Genomic DNA, 21,021 nt, shown 5'->3' on the forward strand with positions numbered 1-21,021 from the left:
TATAGCTTTGTAATATAATTTGATATCAGGAAGTGTGCTATCATAATCCCACTTCTGGATATATAGCCAAAGGAAACAGACTCACTATCTTTAATAGATATTGCATTCCAAGTCCATTGCAACATTATTCAAAATAGCCAAGATATGACAGCAATCTAATTGTCTATTGACTGATAATGGATAAACAAAATGTGATCTATCTATCTATCTATCTATCTATCTATCTATCTATCTATCTATCTATCTATCTATCATCTATCTATATCTATCTATCTATCTATCTATCTATCTATCTATCTATCTATCTATCTATCTATCTATCTATCTATCATTTATCTAATTATATAAAGAGAGTGAATTTAATTAAAGTACTCCATAATATTGATTCCTTGGCAACTATTTTGTGTGACCAAGTGGCCTCAAACTAACAGTAGCTCCTTCTGTGAGTTTGAGCCCTAGAAAATAGCCTGTAAAGTCACAAGTAAATGTAAATTCCTAATATGGTTACCCAAACAATTCTTGTATGAGCACTCTCCTCCACTTCCCAGGGCCTTCCTCTTGTGGGCCCCTTCATCTTGTGGCCCCTTGCCAAGCTTACTAAACCCTGCTTTTTTCAGTTTGAATTGACCAGTCTGGCTTTAGCCCTAGAATCCCTAAGCACTTCACTCAACGACACTAACAATGGCATGTGCCCCAGGTCCTGTTGCACTCTCTCTGCCTGCCTTGACCTCTGCACGTGCCCCTCAAAGTGTGCTCTGTACCTACTCCAGGGCCTGTAAGTAATCAACTTCTCTATTTCACTTTTGCGTGCAGTCTTTTGTTGAATTGTGGCTCACCATTGATACCCCAGAGCTCTACTTAACAAATGTTAATTTAATAAATCACAACAATATACAAAAGAATATTATTACACTTTAAAAAATAAGGAAAACCTGCCATTGGCAACCACATGGATGAACCTGAAGGACATTATGCTAAGTGAAATGATTTCACTTATATGCGGGATCTAAAAAAAAAAAAGTTGAACTCATAGAAGTAGAGAGTAGAATGATGAGAACCAGTGTCTGGGTGGATAGGAGAAATAGGGATATTGGTACAAAGTTAGAATTGTGTAGGATAGTAAGTCTAGAAATCTAATGCACGATATGACTATAGCTAATAATACTATATTAAAGACTGAAAATATGCTAAGAGAGTAGATTCCAGGTGTTCTCATCACACACAGAAACACACACACACACACACACACACACACACACATAATTGGTAACTATGAGTGGAGATGACATGTTAATTAGTCTGACTGCACTAATCATTTCACAGTATAGATATACATCAAGTCAACACGTGCACACCTAAAATGTACGTGATTTTTAAATAAATAAATACATAAATAAAAAGAGAAAAGCACAATAATTTTGGCAACAGTGTTCTATTGATGGTGTGAGTGATTAAAATTGTTATGATGCTAATTGAAATAAATAGTCTTCTCTGTATAATATCAGTACATTATTATAAGTTTCCCAAACAATATTATCCTAAACAACATTTTTGGTGATAATTCTAGAAGTTACTTATCACAAGAATTTATCTTTCAAAGTTAATGTGACACATCATGAAATTCAGTCTTAATTTTCTTGAGCTGTATATGGATCTAATAAAATAAAATCAACTCCAATATCCTGTATTTGCCTACTTTGTATTAAGCTGTTCCTCATGGGAATGACAAAGACATTGTGGAAATGGTCCTGAACCAGTTAATAATAAAAATCTATTTCCCTAAAGAAATTAATATACCACTTTGGGTACAACTGATTATTACGTATTCATTTTAGATAGAACAGTAGGCATCCTCTAGCAGAGATATTGTCATAGTGTCCTCAAAGTCCCTGCCTGCTACCGTTAGTCAGAAACCTACACACTGCTACTGCTAATCAGTTACTACTCATCAATTATCCACACACTTGGAGATAGCCACCAAATATATCAGGTAATTCAATTTAATATCAGAATATAAATGGCTGAAAGTGTCACTTAAAATATTACTTATACGTGTTTTCTTTATTTGATGAGTTGAACTATTATTGATGAAAATAAATAATATTAAAGTTAAGCACATATTGTCCTATAGAGTATTGACATTAAGAACATTCTACATAGAAATACCAGTCCTTAATTCCTGTAGAGATTCCTAATTGTTCAGCATAGAAGAACTGATAAAACATCAGCTAATAGAAAAAAGGATTTGGACTTAGTATCCTCACACAAATCTGCGATTCTCAACAGGATCCACAAGTTATCAAAACTGAAATATTACTCATCTGTATCCTTTATCCGTCTGAAAGGCCAATTTATTTCTACTTATCCTAACTAAATAAGAATGCAATGATTTATAATATCAGAAGAAAACAGAATTGAAAAAAAATCATATGAGGCTGATAATCACACAAATAGAAAAATACCATTTTATAAATGAATGAGAGAGAAAGCATCCTTCATTAAGAGACTTCTCCTGATGTCAGCTTGTCACATGGGACAACTCTGCACTGCCAAGCCATGCTTCTTCAATATACAAAGTGATGTTTAAACTTGGAAAAGAGGGTGCATATATAGTTAAAAAGTTCAGTACTGTGGACCCAGGGAACATTCCATAAATGTTTCTTGCTAACAATGTTATTATACAAAAGAAATATTCTTAAAGAAATAACTTATGCTAACGTTTGCTACTTTTACTTAAATATAAATAAATCCCATTAAAAAAATTTTTTAAAAAATGTAATTAACTCCTAGAGAGAATTTTTGAAACTCATAGGTGAAATTCTGGTCTTACTTTGAGGAAAGAGCTCATCAAGAGATACCGTAACATTGAGCAGGGGAGCACCTCCATGAATGTGCAGGGCACTAAGCCGATGGTGGAGCAAAATTGGGCACTTGACTAGAATCCTGAGATGATCCCAATCAAGGGACCAGACGATTTTGGCTCTGACAATGGGGGAGACCACTAGAATACTCTCTGATATAGTTCTAAGAAATGTTTCCTCAAGACCCAAGAGAAAAGTCACATAGTAAAACTGAACATATTTCCCCACTGGGGAATCCAATAAGAATGTGGCAGCACCTGAGGTTTGAGAAATGCTAGACTGATGCCAACAAAGACGAGTATCAGGAGGTACTGAAGGAGCAGTACTAACTAAATACACTACTGACCAGACAACGGAAGGCCAGTAACACATCTAAAGAAGTTAACAAGTGCCACGGAGAATATGTGAGGCACCAAGATCTCTTATAATAGAGGAAGGAGGCTTGGAGATTAGGGATTCCATTGACTTTTCATGATGTGGATTGGAGTCAACACATTTTAATTATATGCATTTCTTTAGTGTACTGTATACATTATTGTATTTACTTATCTTACTCCATTAGATTAAAACACCAGGAAAACAGGACTGAGTTTTAAGAATTATCTGAAATACTAAGTAATCACCCTTTGTCAAATCAGGAGTCTCTCAAAACTATTTCACTCTCTCAGAAAATGCAGTGTGACAACACTAATATACGGGAGCACCTATCCTGGACAAATGATTCAGTTTCTGGCTACCAGTTCTCATTTCCTAGTTACAGACCATTGAGTGAAGTGAAAACTTTGAACAAGTCACCCAAGGAGCAGCACCTTTACAAACTATTTCTACCTATTTTGTGAGCAAAGAAAAGCTGCCTAGAGGGGCCTTGTCTCCACTGAGATGCTCCTTCTTCAGAAATACCAAGCAAGCCAGAACTCATGCATTGATTTTAAGTTTTTCCCTTTTGGGTGCCAGGAAAGTTCATATCAATTTACACCTTGTTAAAGGAACCAGGGGCCTGTGCCTTTGTTCTCTCTAAGTCCCAAATACCCTTGGGGTAAAATAACACTGTCAAGGAGGAAAGTTAAGGAATTCTAAGTAAGTTTCCTATTGTTTGTATATTTCAACCCTTATGTAAAATTTTTCTGAGCTCTGTTACCTAGAACAATTTGACTTTTCTGTAGACAAGTGTCTCATTTGACAGGTCCACTCCTTGGAAGAGAAGTTAAAGGAAAAATGCACAGTATTCCTGATTCATACCTACTCTTCTACCATGGATTACCCTTGATTATGTTCCCCGTTCTGTGTCACACTGGGATGGAATAAAACTTGACAGCCTCAGTGCCTGAGTCTTGATAGTGACATGAAGATACTCATCTAAGTATCTAAATATCTATCCATCAGGGACCTAAATACATAGAAAACAGAACCCATTCAGAGAATGCCATTTGGAGGATAAGTGAATTTTTTGTTTGTTTTTAAATTTAATGTATATAACCTAAGTTCCTGTCAGTCACTTGGCTGAATTTTTATTTTTAATGTGCCTGTAGTGTTAGAATTATGTAATCTTTGTGTACATAAATTATATCCGAAAAGAAAATAATATTTGAACTGTGTAGGTTTATTGGATAGAGAGTCCCAATTTAGGAATACGTCCTTTACACAAAATATCTCTGATCAATAATTCTTCGTCAGCTATCAAACTCATGCATAAAACATATTGCGTAAGCATAATTGGTGGCATGTTCAAAAGCGTGTAAAATAATTTTCTTCTTTTTTCTTTTGCTATTACCCCCCCCCTTTTTTTTTTCAAAATAAACTGGGCACCCAATTTGTTTTCCATGAAATTATTTTCCAGACTCTGCAAATGTATTCCTCTCAAAGCTGTTCTCTTGGAGCATTCATTTAAATCTGAAAGCCACGTTCGTCTGATTTGTCTCTGTAATCATTGTTTCAGATGAGCGTGTTCCCAAGGACAAATTTGAAAGCACTAATGCAGCTTTATCTGTTTGAAGTGCCCTACTTTGTCATTGGCATTCATGGAGCTCTCCGGTCCAGCTCTAGTGTTCTCAGTAAGTACCTCCAAGTTCTTCTCTGCTTTCACAAGAGCACTACACTCTTTGCTTCAGCATGTTATGGAAGGTGCTTCTTCTCCAAGCAGGGAGAACAGGGGATCCCAGAAAGAAAGGAAATGGTTACAGCTGGAGGAGAGGAGAAAGCTTTGCCAATTTTCTAGTCTAGGTGAAACCATTTCACAGAAGTGACCGTGAGTCTTACAGTTTACATGGTTGGAAACAAACATTTAAATAGGGCTGCATGGAGTTAAGTTGACATGGTCAACAGATCTTCGTGGATGGGTGTGGGGTATGTGTGTGTGCATGCATGGCATGACTTTTATTTCAAAATCAAGTGATTCCCAGTTAAAAGTAATTCAACTGTGTGGTACAGTACAACCTGTTAGAAACAATACTTAAGTCATCCTTTGCTAAGAAGTGCTTTTTATCAACTCTGAGAAACATAATCTTGACTATAATTTTCAGGCAGCCCCATCTTGTTCACATTGCCTTTCTTAACAGTACCTGAAAAGTTCCTTTCTACTCAAGATTTTATAACAACAAAAAAGATTAGCCAAGAATGATTGAACCCACTCTATGGTATGAACTACAGTGCTTACTAAATATTTAACTTAACATCAAACAGCAACTAGTATTTATGCAGAGAGGATTTTATCATGATCCCTACAAAAGAGGAGACACTCTTAGGTGCCTGAAGTTAAGAGATGTGTCTTTTTTTCACAAAACTTCTCTTTCGGCTGTGTTGTTTATTTCCTGTGTCCCAGATATAGACTTGTAACTTAGAAAAAGAAAATGTTAGAAAGCATGACATTTGAAATCAACCACTTGTTCTATCCCTTACTAGTCATTAGAATTGGGCAAGCTATTTAACCTCTTTGACTTTAGGTTTATTCCTCTATAAAACAAGGATAGCAACATGTCAGTTATTTAAAACTTACAATATTATTGTTAGGCCATCAGGGTACCAGGATAGTCTTACTGAACATAATGCTTCTATCACTATACAGGATGCTGCAGCACTGGAACACGACATTTACTCCCGTGGAGCATGTTATTGTAAATTTTTCCGAAGAGATGTAAACCAATTCTGTTCTGTAAAACTTGGAGGTTCTTTTTGTAGAAAAAGCTGAAAACTGTCATGTGCATGACTGGGTGATACTCCTTTATAACTCTGTTACCAGTTGTAATAAAATGAAGTCTCAGAGAAAATTCTATATTCATACAGGCATAAATTAATTAAACATGTATTAGTGAGATGACATAAAAATGTTAATGTAATCTTATTGACATTTGATAAAAATCCAGCTCACTGTCTTTTTAACACAAATAATACCTAATATGAACTTACATAGATGATTCACTAGAAATAGACACAACAATATGTCAGAGGCACATTTTGTTACCTTTATAAATTAGCATCAGGCAATAAGAAATTCTGTCACCTAAAGACTGGTCTCAAGTCTACTTAGCAACTTAGCCTTAGGTGACATCCTGTTATAGTCTGAAAGTTTGTGCCCCTTGCTCCCCAAAATTCTTCTATTGAAGAATCAATGTGATGGTCTTTAGAAATGGAGACTTTGGGAGGTAATTAGGTTTAGATCAATCATGAGAGTGAAACCTTCATCATGGGGTTAGTACCTTATAAGAAGAAGAATACAGGGAGATCTCTTCCCACACAAAGCTACTGAGGAAGGGCCATAAGAAGGAATAGCAAGAAGGCAGCTGTCAACAAGCCAGGAAAAGAGCCCTCACCAACAACCGAATCTGTCAGCACCTTGAACGTAAACTTTCCAGTCTCCAGAACTGTAAGAATTGTCTATTATGTAAGAACTTAGTCTATGGAATTCTGTTGTAGCAGGTCAAGCTGAGTGAGACACATACCCAGGATACAGGTGACAGTTCTCATAGATTCTAGTTCCCCATTTTATGTAAGTGTTAAGTGTGTTTACAAAATACTTTAACAAGTCTACAGACCTTGAGTTCTACTAATTTCAAAATTGAGAATCCATTTCTAATATCCATTATGTTGATTAACAAGCCACTAAATTCACCAAAAAATCAATTTCTGACACTAATTATGCTAATTAGGTGCTCTACTGGTGTTTTATTAATATAAAGATAGACGTAACTCAGGTTGTAGAGGCCTCTGAAGTATGGATTTTCTGATATAACACTGGCTGACCAGCCATGAGTGTGGATTTTTAATCAGAACCAATAACAATCTGACAGTCCTACAGTGAAGTGGAAACAACTAATATATACATATTTATCCCACTTTATGCAGATGAATTTTCAAAGTAAGTTACCAACATCATGGCACCAGGTATCTCATTTTTTCTCTCTGTCTCTGTGTTTCTGTCTCTCTCTCTCTGACCCATGATTTTTACTCCTATTTTCTACTGAAGACAGTCTGGAGGGTTTCATCAACCACTGTAGTTTTTTGGCAGGTTGATTCCTCCTTGAATCCACATTAGCAACTTACCCCTCTCCCCACCTACATACAACCTTTGTGGAAGCCCTGACACCTTGCATATGCCATTTTATTATTCTATCAATTTCCTAATTCTTCTTTGCTTTTCCCCCTACATATTGAATGAAATACTCTTTTAGCCCATTTGCAGAAACCCTAAGCTCTGAAGCAGAACAACCAAAAAATCCACCAGTGGTGGGGATTATGCTTGTGGAGAGCTAAAATTTCAAAAAGCCATGTTTAATATAATATAAACACACGTACTGTGCCTGTTTTGTAGTTTCACATGGAAATTAAATTTGGAACAGTTACTAATGTGTGCAAATGGATTAGATCTTTGCTGTTGCCAACAAGAAATGTGTAGGTCTTTTAGTTTGTGTCTGTGAGTATAGTTTGTGTCTGTGAGTAAGTGTTTAAAGAAATAACTATGGGTGATATATGCCTACCTCAGACTCTTTCACCCTCCATACTTTGGTAGGACTCATAGATCTTGGCTGGAGAATTAGTCCTTTCTTGGCTTTTGTTTCTCTTTTCCTCACCTTAATATTTATATAGAAACTATTTCCTCTCAAGTTCATTCTTACACCTTAATTCAGTGGCCCATTGTAGTTTATTTATTCCAGATGTCTCTTACACACAGCATAAAATACATAATGTATGACATACTTGTGGGTAACCATGCTTTTTCATTTGGCCTTATATTGAGTTTCTTGGCATCCTAAAAAATTTTAGGTGATGAGATTTCATGTAACACAATGTTTCACATTATCTGGTATTATATGCATTTCAAAGATCTTCAATTATTTTACAAAGAGCACACTCATTCATTTTGTGGGACTAGAGAGGATGAAATTTCAGATGTCTGCTTTTTAGGATTTAGAAAAAGAAATTTTTCTGTGGCCTGAAAAAAAATGGATCAATTCTTTTAAACTACCAGACTATGTGTACATTTAAAGAAACGTGAAAAACTAATCAGAAGAGAAATCTCTTGTAGTAGGGTTTGGAAATATATTAGATGAAGTAGTAATTATATAATATAGATATAGATATAGATATAGATATAGATATAGATATAGATATAGATATAGATATAGATATAGATATAGTATATCGATATATATTTTTGTTTAGAGAGGTTGTAAAGATAGTCTCAATCAGGAATTTTATGTAAAGAAACTGGATACTGACAACACACATGAAAATAATCAAGTCTTGGGGAAATTCTAAAATGATTTTTAAACTTGTTTAACAAGTATTTCCCAAAATATATTTGATCACAGAGCTATATTAAGATACCTGAAACTTCCACTTTTAGCTCTAAAATGGAAACAGGGTAGAAGTCACCGTTCCTATCCTTACAAAAAGAAAAAACTACACAAAGTGAAAATTAATTACTTTTCTAAGATTCACCAGAGAACTGACGTTACAAGACAAACCACTACTCTGAAATCTGAAGAGACTGATGAATACAGAGTTGCTACTAAGATTTGCTTATCTGCAGCACAGGCCACTGGAGTCATAACTGGTAGGGACACTTAAATTGTAATTTTGATGAATTGCTGGGGGTAAGTGTGAAATAACAAGAGGATGAGACATTCCTGGTGGATCTGGTCTTAGTGGAGCTCCCACACATTCATGGGTTTTAGCTCTGGGAACCTCACCAGGTTCTCACTGTGAAGAGCTGAGAAAGATGTCATGGCTCTGGCAGGGGCAGGGGAAGAGTAATCATTACAAAATATACCCAGAGCATTATCTATAACAAAAGCCTCCTGTCCAGTGAAAGAGCCTTTACTAAAGCTTTATCTCACCTGGAGAAAGGCATTTCTACCACTCCAACCTCCTCTAGCCTTCCTACCTTACCTAAGGGGAGCAGCGAAGCAAGGAGGGAAAGCTTAGAAATACTTGTGAAGATCAAAGGCCAGAACACAGACCAAATGAAAAAACTGAAATTTAATTATAACAGTGTAGAATACTTCCCTTCTTCCACACTTTACTACAATACCAACACATCTCCAGTAAAATGACAGTGGATTACAGCTAAAAGAGCTTCAAATGCAGACTTCGTTTTAGTGGGAGATCATGAGGGAGCAGAAGTGAATACAAGAAATGAAAACAAGGACAGTATAGGAGTTTGAAGCATCTGGCAGCAAATAAATAACATTAAGTACAGCACAACTCCTAGCCATATTAAAATAAAACCTCACACTAAAGGACTATTTACTTCAATTTTTATTACCTGATTCATCATGGCCAGCTTTCTGAAAGAGAGAGAGAGAGAGAGAGAGAGAGAGAGAGAGAGAGAGAGAGAGAGAGAGAGAGAGGAGGAAAAGGAGAAGAAGAGAAAAGAAGAGAACAGAGCAGGAAAAATATTTGAAGTGATAATAACTGAGAACATTCCAAAATTAATTACACTAAACCACATATCTAGGTAATTTGTAGAACATCAAGCAGTATAAATACCAAAAACAAAACAAAACAAAACAAAACAAAATTACACAGAGTCATATTATCTTCAAACTGAAGGAAACCAAGGACAAAGAGTTAATCCTCAAAAAAGTCGGTGAGAAAAAAAAGGACAGGACAGGAAGGAAAGGAAAGGAAAGGAAAGGAAAGGAAAGGAAAGGAAAGGAAAGGAAAGGAAAGGAAAGGAAAGGAAAGGAAAGGAAAGGAAAGGAAAGGAAAGGAAAGGAAAGGAAAGGAAAGGAAAGGAAAGGAAAGGAAAGGAAAGGAAAGGAAAGGAAAGGAAAGGAAAGGAAAGGAAAGGAAAGGAAAGGAAAGGAAAGGAAAGGAAAGATAAAGGAAAAAGAAGAAGAAAGAAAAACAAAACCAAAATCTCATCTGAGAGAAAGAAGGATAAGAACTACAGCAGACTTCCATTCAGAAATCATGCAAGCAAGAAGAAAGTGGAGAGAAATATTTAATGTTAAAAGAACACCAAATACCAAACTGGAATTTGACATCCAGTGAAATTATCCTTCAAAAGTCAAGGAAAAATAGACTTTCTCAGACAAAGATAAACTGGGTAAATTAATTACCAGTAGACCAACTCTGCAAGAAATGTTCAAAAGAGTTATTTAGGAAGAAGGAAAATGATATAGATTATAAACTGAGAACTGTATTTTAAAGAAAGAAGAGAATCGCAGTAGAAACAAATGAAAGTAAAACAGAATTATAATGAATTTGGAACATTGTCAAAAAGTCAGGAACTGAGGAGCCACTAGTCAAGATTGTGGAGTAGGTAAATACTGTGCTTACCTCCTCCCATGACCACCTCAAAATTACAACTAAACTACAGAACAACCATCATTGAGAATCCCCTGAAGTCTAACCGAACAGAAGTTCTGTAAAGACATACAAAAGATGTCATGTTGAGACTGGCAGGAGGAACAGAGACATGGAATATGCTGCTCCCCCACCCACATGTGGTGGTTAAAAATCAGGGGGATATTTCAACTGTGGAGTTAGTCCCTGAGAAACAAGGGGTCCCAGACCTACATGAGGATTCCCACCCCAGGCATCCAATGCCAGGAAAAGAAATCCACATAACTTTTGGCTGTGAAAAATAGCAGAGGTGGTGGCTGAGAGAGATGGAGGGCAGCTAGAATCCCAAGCATTCCTCTTAAAGGGCTCGTGCATGACCTTACCTGCTGATGGACTCAATCGCTCTGACAGAACTCCAGTACTGGGGCAGCGGCTCAAAAACTGCCAGGGACATACACGGAGTAACTGAATTGTCTAAATACAGAGCAAGGACTGGAGGGGCAACTTTCTCCCAGATAGAAATGTTTGTAGAAGCCATTATTCCTTTGTTGAGGCAGACACCATATCCAAGTCTCCATCAACCTAGCTAACTGTTCACCCTGCCCTGGTGATTCTCTGAGACCCCACCCCACCCAACTTGCAGACCCACCCAAACCCTTTCCAGTGGCTTGTCCATACAAACAGCATGTCTTGACTCACACTTCAGATTTTCCTAAAATCTCTCAAAGTTTCACAGGCCCCAAGCTAGCAGCATGCCCTATGCCTCTTACTAAGCAGCCCCAAGCCAGGCACTAGACATAGCCTGCCTCAGTTTGCAGCTTAGCCTGTACCTCCAAGCACAGCACAAATGGCAACCATTTGCAGATTACTTTGTAGCTCATAGCAAGTGGCTCTGCATGGGATACAGGCAGCAGCTGACCTTGACCTGCACCAGCAACCCCCAAGAGGCTCCAGAACAAACACACCCTATGGCCAGTTTCAGACCACACCAGAGTACCACCCAAGCACCTCCACAAATGACACCAAAATGGCAGACTAGGCAGACACCAGAGACCTGATAAAGTGAATCCTGCTCAGTAGGATCAGCCCCTACACAACAGCTCCTCCTGTAGTCACAGAACCAATAAACCTGACCAGTCCTCACAACCAATAAACCTGAGGGTCAATCCCTCCCACTGATGTGCTAACAGCAATCAAAACTTAACTACAACAGGAGGGCATATGCAACCCATACAAATGACACACCTGGAGCACCTGACTCAAGGAGACTGCACCACTGGGCCCAACCGGACACCTACTACCTAATGCCACTCTACTAAGACCAGGAGAGATAGAAACTCTACCTAATACAGAAAAACAAAAGCAAGGAGGCAACAAAATGAGGAGATGAAGAAACATGTCTTAAATGAAAGAACATAACAAAGATCTAGAAAAAGAACCAAATAAAATGGAGATAAGCAATCCACCAGATGCAGAGTTCAAAATCGCTGGTTATAAGGATGCTCAATGATCTCAGTGAGAACTTCAACAAAGAGATAAAACATATAAAAATGAAGACAAAAATAGTGAAAAAACAAACCAGTCAGAGATGATGAAAACAATAACTGAAATGAAAAATACATTGGAGAGAATCAACAGTAGATTAGATGAAGCACTGTGTATCAGCAATTTAGAAGATAGGGTAGCAGAAAACACCCAATCAGAACAGCAAAAAGAAAAAAAGAATCCAAAAAAATGAGGACAGTTTAAGGGGCCTCTGGGAGTACATCAAACATACCAACATTCTCATCATAGGGGTACCAGAAGGAGAAGAGAGAGAGCAAGGAATTGAAAACCTATTTGAAGAGATAATGATGGAAAACTTCCCTAAGCTGGCAAAGGAAATAGATAATACAAGCTCAGAAAGCACAGAGAGTCCCAAACAAAACAAACCTAAAGAGGCCAACACCAAGACACATCACAATTAAAATGCCAAAGTTTAAATACAAGAAACTTAAAAGTAGCAAGAGAAAAGCAGTTAGTTACCTACAAGGAAACTTCTGTAAGACTGTCAGTTGATTTTTCAACAGAAACTTTGCAGGTCAGAAGAGATTGGCTTGAAATATTCAAAGTGATGAAAAGCAAGGACCTACAACCAAGATTACTCTACCCAGTAAAGCTATCATTTGGAATAGAAGAACAGATAAACAGATTCCCAGACAAGAAAAGGCTAAAAGAGTTCATCACCACCAAACCAGTATTATAAGAAATATTAGAGGGACTTCTTTAAGAAGCAGCAGAAGAAAAAGTTTTTAAAAATATGAATAATAAAATACTAATATCTACATATCTATCAACAATTAGTTTAAATGTAAATGGATTAAATTCTCTAATCAAAAGACATAGGGTGGCTGAATGGACATGATAACAAAAACCTTACATATATGGCCATAAGAGAGTCATTTTTGTGATTGAAAGACTCACATAAACTGAAAGTAAAGGAATAGAAATATGTATTTCATGAAAATAGAAACAAACAAATAAAAAAGCTGGGTAGCAATACTTATACCAGACAAAATAGACTTCAAAACCTAGGCATAATAAGAGAGAAAAAAGCACCCAGTAATTCCACTTCAGGGTATTTAAGAAACTCAAAACACTAATTCAAAAATACATATGTTCACTGAAGCATTATTTACAATAACCAAGATATGGAAGCAACTAAGTGTTCATCAATAGATGAATGGATAAAGAAGTTGTACATTATACAATGTTACCTGCTATAAAAAAGAATGAAATCTTGCCATCTGCAAAACCATGGATGGTCCTAGAGGGTACTATATTAATTGTGAAATAGGTCAAACAGAGAAAGACAGATACCATATGATTTCACTTATATTTGGAATGTAAGAAACAAAATAAATGAACAAACAAAGCAGAAACAAACTCATAGATATGGAGAACATTTTGATGGTTGCCAGATGGGAGGGGGGATGTGGGATGGGATTAAGTAGTACAAATTGGTAGTTACAAAATAGTCACAGGGATATAAAGTATAGCACAGCTAATATAATCAATAATGTTGTAATAATTATATATGTTGTCAAACGGGTACTAGATTAATCAGAGTGATCAGTTCATAAGTTATATAAATGTCTAATGACATCAGAGGGATTATTCATTATGAATTTGTACCAACTAGACAAACGTTAACCAAGTTTACTATTTGGGAGTGCAGAAAGAGCTGCATGAAAAAGTTAGATGACCTGAATTTTTTGCCAGCAATCATGCCTCTTGCATCATGACAATGCACCAGCTCACATGGCACAGTCTGTGAGGGAGTTTTGAGCCAGTAAACAAATAACTGTATTGGAACATTCTTCCTACTCATCTGATCTTACCCCCAGCGACTTATTTCTTTCCCCAAAGACAAAGGAAATATTTAAAGGAAGACATTTTGATGACGTTCAGGACATTAAGGGTAATATGCCGACAGCTCTGATGGCCATTCCAGAAAAAAAGTTCCCAAATTGCTTTGAAGGGTGGGCTAGGCGCTGGTGTTGCTGCATAGCTTCCCAAGGGGAGTACTTCGAAGGTGACTGTAGTGATTTTCAGCAATGAGGTATGTAGCACTTTTTCTAGGACGAGTTCACATATGTAATTGTCCAACCTCATATATATACATACAAAATGAGGGAAAAAAATATCATCCATGAAAAAGTCCAAATAATTTACATAGCTACTCTACCTTAAAGGAGGTGGAGCCTATCTCCCTATTCCTAAAGTGTGGGCTGTGTATTATGACTTCTTTCCAAAGAGTACAGTGGGGAAAGGGGATAAAAAGAGTAACTTTACAGTGGAGAAACTTGACAAACACTATTCCAGTTGGTTCATCAACATTATCAACAATAAGTCCATTTTGATAGTAAGCAGCTTGATATAATGTAATGAGAATGACACTTTCTTTACCTCTGCAGTTTTCCTCTCCAATACCCCAAAGCCCCATCAAATTGTTAGAAAAACATCAGACAAGCCTTAGGACATTCTACAAAATACATGACTAATGATCTTCAAAACTGTCAAGGTCAGTGAAAACAAAGAAACTCTGGAAAACTATCACAACACAGAGGAGCCTAAGGAAACATGATGATTACCCTGTTTCCCCGAAAATAAGACCTAGCCAGACAATCAGCTCGAATGCATCTTTTGGAGCAAAAATTAACATAAGACCCTATATTACATTATATTATATTATATTATATTATATTATATTATATTATATTATATTATGACCGGTCTTATATAAGACCGAGTACTCTATATTATATTATATTATATTATATTATATTATATTATATTATATTATATTATATTATATTATATTATATTATATTATATTATAAAGACCTGGTCTTGTATTATAGTAAAATAAGACTGGGTCTTATATTAATTTTTGCTCCAAAACACACATTAGAGCTGATTGTCCAGCTAGGTCCTATTTTCGGGGAAACACAGTAAATTTAATGTGATACCCTGAATGGGATCTTGGAACGGAAAAAGAGCATTAGATAAAAACTAAGGACATCTGAATAAAGTATTTTAGTTAATAATAATATGTTAGTTAATATTAGTTAATTAACTGTGATAAATGTATTATACTAATGTAAGATGTTAATAATAGGGATTTGTGGGTATGAGGTAGATGGGAAATCTTTGTAATATTGTCACAACTTTTTGGTAAATCTAGAACTATTTAAAATTTATTTTAAAAAGCAGTAGGACATCACACCTGACAAATATTAGATTACAAATAGTAGAATGTAAATTGAAAGCACTATCCTTTACAGTACACATTTCCACTGCTTAAAAAAAACAAAACAAAACAAAAACCTGCTAAATTTTGCCTTGTTTCTCCATAGTGTTTGAAGATAACCCTAGCAAGAGTCTCTTTATACCTATAAAGGTAGCAATCACTTAGACTGCAGATTCTGAGTAGAAGTAGCAGTAGTGAGGTTGGAATAGCAAAGACGTTGAAGTTACTGAATAAACAGGAAAAGAAAAATAAAGCCCCTAAGAATGAATCGATGAGATTATTTGCTTTAGTCAAAGAAAACAAACTTGACAACCCTTGGTTTCCATTTATGAAGTTAATAAAAATCTAAAATCCATTTTTAAAATAGTGGTTCTTGACTTTTTCCAGTTATGTACATCTTAGAGAATTCAATGAGAGCTTTGTATGTTTTTCTGAAAAATAAAATACACATAATTTCCCACACTGTTTCAAAATTTATTAACACTCCTTAAAAGCCCCTTCATGAATCCCAGATTTTATACTCCTGTTCTAAGGCATTTTACGATGCTATAAATCTATATAGAATCAAATAATAGGACTTAGTGGGACCACTCAGTTTCCAAGATAATATCATTTCCAATTTTTCTTTCCATTATGCTGGACGGCACTTCCTAAAATATAACAAAGTCCCATTTTCAATTTTCTTGGCATGTATGAAATATCCAAATGTTTTTGTTTTGAGATGGACTATTTTGTGTCTATATCATTATGTTTGCTCTCGTCTATTTAAAAGCAGACATGAGGACCAGTGCTGTTTTAGGTAATGTTAGACCACCACACTGTGAAAGACAAATAAATAAATATCAAATAATAGCCATGCTTTCACTGTGCTTTTCAGTGATTATACACATTATGAACAAATGGCAAATGGGATGAATTGTGCCAGATTTTTCTGAGAATAAAACTCTATTTTGAGAGCAAATTAATGGCCTTGAAAACTGCATTAACTCTTTGGATTGCTTGCCTACTATTTAGCTTATTAAGCATTAAACAAATGTAGCCTTTCTCTTTGTAATTTTTCTGATGTCATGATGAATCCTTTTGTTTCTAGTTTCTCTGGAAGTATGATGAGTTTCACTGAAATATATACATTAGTCATTTAATAATTTCAAGTGTTCTGTTGAATTTTGCTAAAAACTAATATCCTTTTTACCAGGAAGACCAAATTCAAAGAGAAATGTTAACATGCAATTGAGGGTAGAATAGCAAGAGATTTTAAAATGTATGAGCGAATGGTATAACTACTATTTTAAAAACTAGTGAAATATAAAAATCAGAAATATTCTTTGAAAGACCTTCTTAAACGCTTTCCCCAAAACAGTAGTGTGTGTGTGTGCGTTTCCTGCAAGAGTTGTATATGAATTTTGTATTGTTCAGAGTAATAGATTTAACCAGAAGATTTTTCCATCAGCCTTGTAAAATAACACAGAGGCTACCAAGTGATGAGTGTCCTTGCTTAGCATAATAAGGCAATGAATAAGGAAATGATGTACTGAGCTAGATTCACCTTTACATCTGATTCATCCTTACAGTCTCTACCATTCTAGGGTTCTGGCTTATGAATTAAATGTCCTTTCCTGTTTAGAGACATTAATGACCTCTTCCATTAAGTTTGTTTTTGACGAGTGATTCCAACAGTCATATGGAAACACTCATATTTCCAACCCCATTCACTCTCAGAGTTTCCAGCTTATGAATATAGTGATGTCGGCAGTAGGAAGAGGATGACTCAGAGAGCAAAAATAAAGTGGTTATTACACTCATGGATGGCCAAGAGTTAACTTGATTATGTGCCTTGGCTAAATCATGTACGCACTATCATCTACAAAAGGTAGATATTAACCCTAGATTTCAACAAATGTCCTCTAGAGGTTAATACTCACATTTGGAAGCCACCTAAAACATTTGGAAGGGCAGGCTATGAAAATAGATTAGTTTTCTCCAAAGTAAAGAGTAATAAATATTTATTTTGGAGTAATAAATATGTTTGGCCATATTAGCAATGCAAACTCTTTCAGTGGCTTTTACACATTTAACTCAAGAATCACTCAAAAGAGGTAAATAGTCCTGTCAAACACGGAAAGATCACATACCTAGGCACACACTTTTTTTCATTCTTTTTTTTCTGCACTCTATTGTGAGCTAATTTTCCTGGAAACTTGAATTATTTTTTCCTAAATAGTAATTATTTTGCGTTTATTTTGTAAATTGATTTTAGAAACCCATATTCCTTTAAATTTTAACATTCTGTTCTTAGTTGATAAAAATATTTCACAAGTTATTAGACCATATTGTGGAATTATTTAAACATGCAGGCAGCTTCCAATTCTTTAACAGTTCATATTTCAAAAGTTTATTGGTAAGTTAGCTATAGAACCCAGGATAAATTTCCCATCGAAAGGTGGTCTGCATGAATACAGGGGAAAAAATAACACTCCCACACAAACATAGAGAAATCCTGCATGAAATATATAAACAAAAACTACCCAAAAAAATCAGATATCTCAAAATTGATGGCCATACATTCCAGGAAAACATGAGTGATGTTAAAGTTGGAGCAATGAGCTGAAACGGAACCATTTCCCCAGGAACAGATTTAGGCCTTTATAACAAAGGGTTTGGGGGAGAATCAACCTCACACTGCACGGGGGCGGGAAGCTAGACGCCAGGCTCTAAGGAAGAGCAAAGTTTCAGACATGACTTACCCAGTTCTACAGAAGACCGGATTTTCTTTGATGGTTCATGAATGCAAAATATTCTTCCTGGCTGAATATAAAGGAGAATTATGTAGTCCAACGTCCCTGGCATGCAGCATGGGATCACAGGAACAGAAACCTGCCAAGAAATAAGCCAATACCAAAAAAAACGTCAGACATAGAAATAAGGAATGCATCCTGTTCACATGTTCGAGCCTGTTGATCAGGCCAGAGGATACGGAATCCTTCTCCTCTTCCTTCTAGTGATGTCAAGTTTAGAGAAGTGAATTAAGAATACTGCCCAGTTCAGGGCACATTATCACCATCTGCCTATGTAAGAGCCCTTCACTGTGTATGAATTTTTCCCATTCGTGTTGATCCCCACTTGCTTTCCCCTTCCTACTGTAAGCTACCACTCTAAACATTTTGCTATGTCTTTGCATGCATCAGTTTAAAATTACGTTTTCTTGTGTATGTGTTTTAAATTTAATTAATGGTATTTTGCTATAAACTATATTCTATTTATTTCCTTTATATTCAATACAGTGCCCAGGACATCTATTTATGACATTGTCTATATAGCAAATTGGTTCAAACTGCTGCAGAGATACAGACACACCACTGCTTCCACCCACATTCTGTTTGTAGAAACAGTGAGTTGGAAGTAAAATACTATTGTTATCGTAGTCAACAAACTTATACGTAACCTCTTTTGTAACTATGTAAATATTTCTCATGATATATATATGAATAGACTCTTTAGGTCAGAGAACATATACAGCCTACATTTAGATAACATTGCCAGCTTGCTTCTCTGAATGGCTTAACCAATTTACACATCCAAGAAAATCAATAGGCATTCTTCCCATATCCTGCCCAACATTCTGTCTTACCTACCCTACAAATTGTTGGCATTCTTAGGTATATATATTATCACACTGTTTTCATTTGTATTTATCTAATTATTAGTTTCAACCACCTCTTCAAATACTTGTTAGCTATTTTTGGCTCCCTTTTCTTAGATTTGCCTATTCAAATTCTTCGTACAGTTTTCTGCTTGGTTTCCCAATCTTTCCTGTTTTATTCACTGTTGTTTGTATATACCAGATGGCTTTTATTTGTCAGTTATGGACATTACAAACATTTTCTCTCATTCCGTTATCGCTGTTAATTTTGTCTATCTGTCCTTTGAGGACTAAACATTGTTAATTTTGCCTAAATCAAATATATCAATACTTTGACTAATGATTACCAGTGTATGGGTTTTAAGAAGTTTTCCCTTCCCACATTTATAAAGCTATTAACATTTACATATTAGCTTTCTTTTTTTTTTGCCTTTCACAATAGGTCATTAATTCCCTTGAGTATACCTTTGAATATAGCATAGATTAGGAACCCATCTTTATATTTAGTAAGCCAATTGTTCTGACATTATTACTAGACTCTCTTCCCCATTGCTTTCTGTTGCCTCCTTTATCATATATCAAGTTTCTTTATACCCATAGGTCTGCAGCTGAGTTATCCATCGTGATTCATTAATCTGTGTTCCTATGCCAGTCCCATACTCTCGTTATTATATTTTCATTGTATGCCTTAATAGCTGGTGGAGTTAGTCACCTCATTTAATTTTCTTCAGCAACACAGATTTTGCTACAATGAACTACATTATTTTATCTGAATTTGAGAATTCGTTTGTTGACTGTCCAAAATACCTTAACTGCAATTTGATTGTACAGCATTTAATCTGTAGATTAATTTGGAAGATCTGTATCCTTGCATGTTAAATTTTCTCATTTTTGACTCTGGGTGGTGAACACACAATATACAGATGATGGATTATAGAATTGTACACTTGAAACCTGTACAACTTTACTAACCAATGTCACCCCAATAAATTTAATTTAAAACATTTTCCCATCTTTAAACATGATATATCTGCCCAATTATTCAAATAATATTTTATCTAATATGCCAGAGATTAAAACTTTCCCCCATAAAATCTTAAATACCTGTAATTAGCTTAATTCCTCAGTACTTTATAATACCTTCCCATCTTGTTTGGTCTCCACGCTTCTCCAGCCTTTCCCCATCCCGACCCCCATGTATACACACATAATTAGGATCACTGTGTTGGTGTCTTCTCAAGAATTTTGTATTAATTCTTTAGGTTCCTATACTTTCCTTTTTAGTCTGTGGCATCTCTGGAGTTGGGATGGCAAGGGCAACCTGAAGCCTGTGCCAGCTTTCCCTCGTGGTCCTATTGATTGTCTATGATGGTTTGCGCTGGAATTTTGTTAATCCCAAGTGAACCTCCTAATTGAAATAGCGAATCAGTATGTGGCACACACACCATATTGACGGACTTAGGGTTGTCTTTGGGTTTCATTTTGTATTTGCCATATGACTTCTCTCACACATCATCCAGTCTTTCTCAATCCTCCAGTTCCTTCCTAGTCCTCCCGTATCCAAGGTTATCACATGGATTACTAAGTCCTTCTCCTCTTTCTATCCCTTCTACTTGCTCTGGCCAACAAAGTTCTTCAGCAATGTCCAAAACACTGGCTCTTCCCTCTATCATCAAATCATGATTTCCTTTTCTTCTATTTTTTGTTGTTCTTGCTGTTGTTTGTTTTATTTTCAGTGATCTGATCTTAAACATTTAGAAGAGACCATCTAATTGTTTAGACCAGGAGAACTTGCATCCTAATGGAGATCATTTCAATCCCAATAAATTTATAATTGGTGCAAAATTTCAAAGTGTAACAAATAAAAACAATTCAGTATGTACAGTGGAGAATATTTCTGGGTTATGCCATGAGGCTGTTCCATGTGTGACAATTCTGCAAAG

Source organism: Rhinolophus sinicus, chromosome 16, assembly GCF_057876585.1.
Source record: "Rhinolophus sinicus isolate RSI-liver-muscle chromosome 16, RSI-T2T, whole genome shotgun sequence".
Classification (NCBI taxonomy): domain Eukaryota; kingdom Metazoa; phylum Chordata; class Mammalia; order Chiroptera; family Rhinolophidae; genus Rhinolophus; species Rhinolophus sinicus.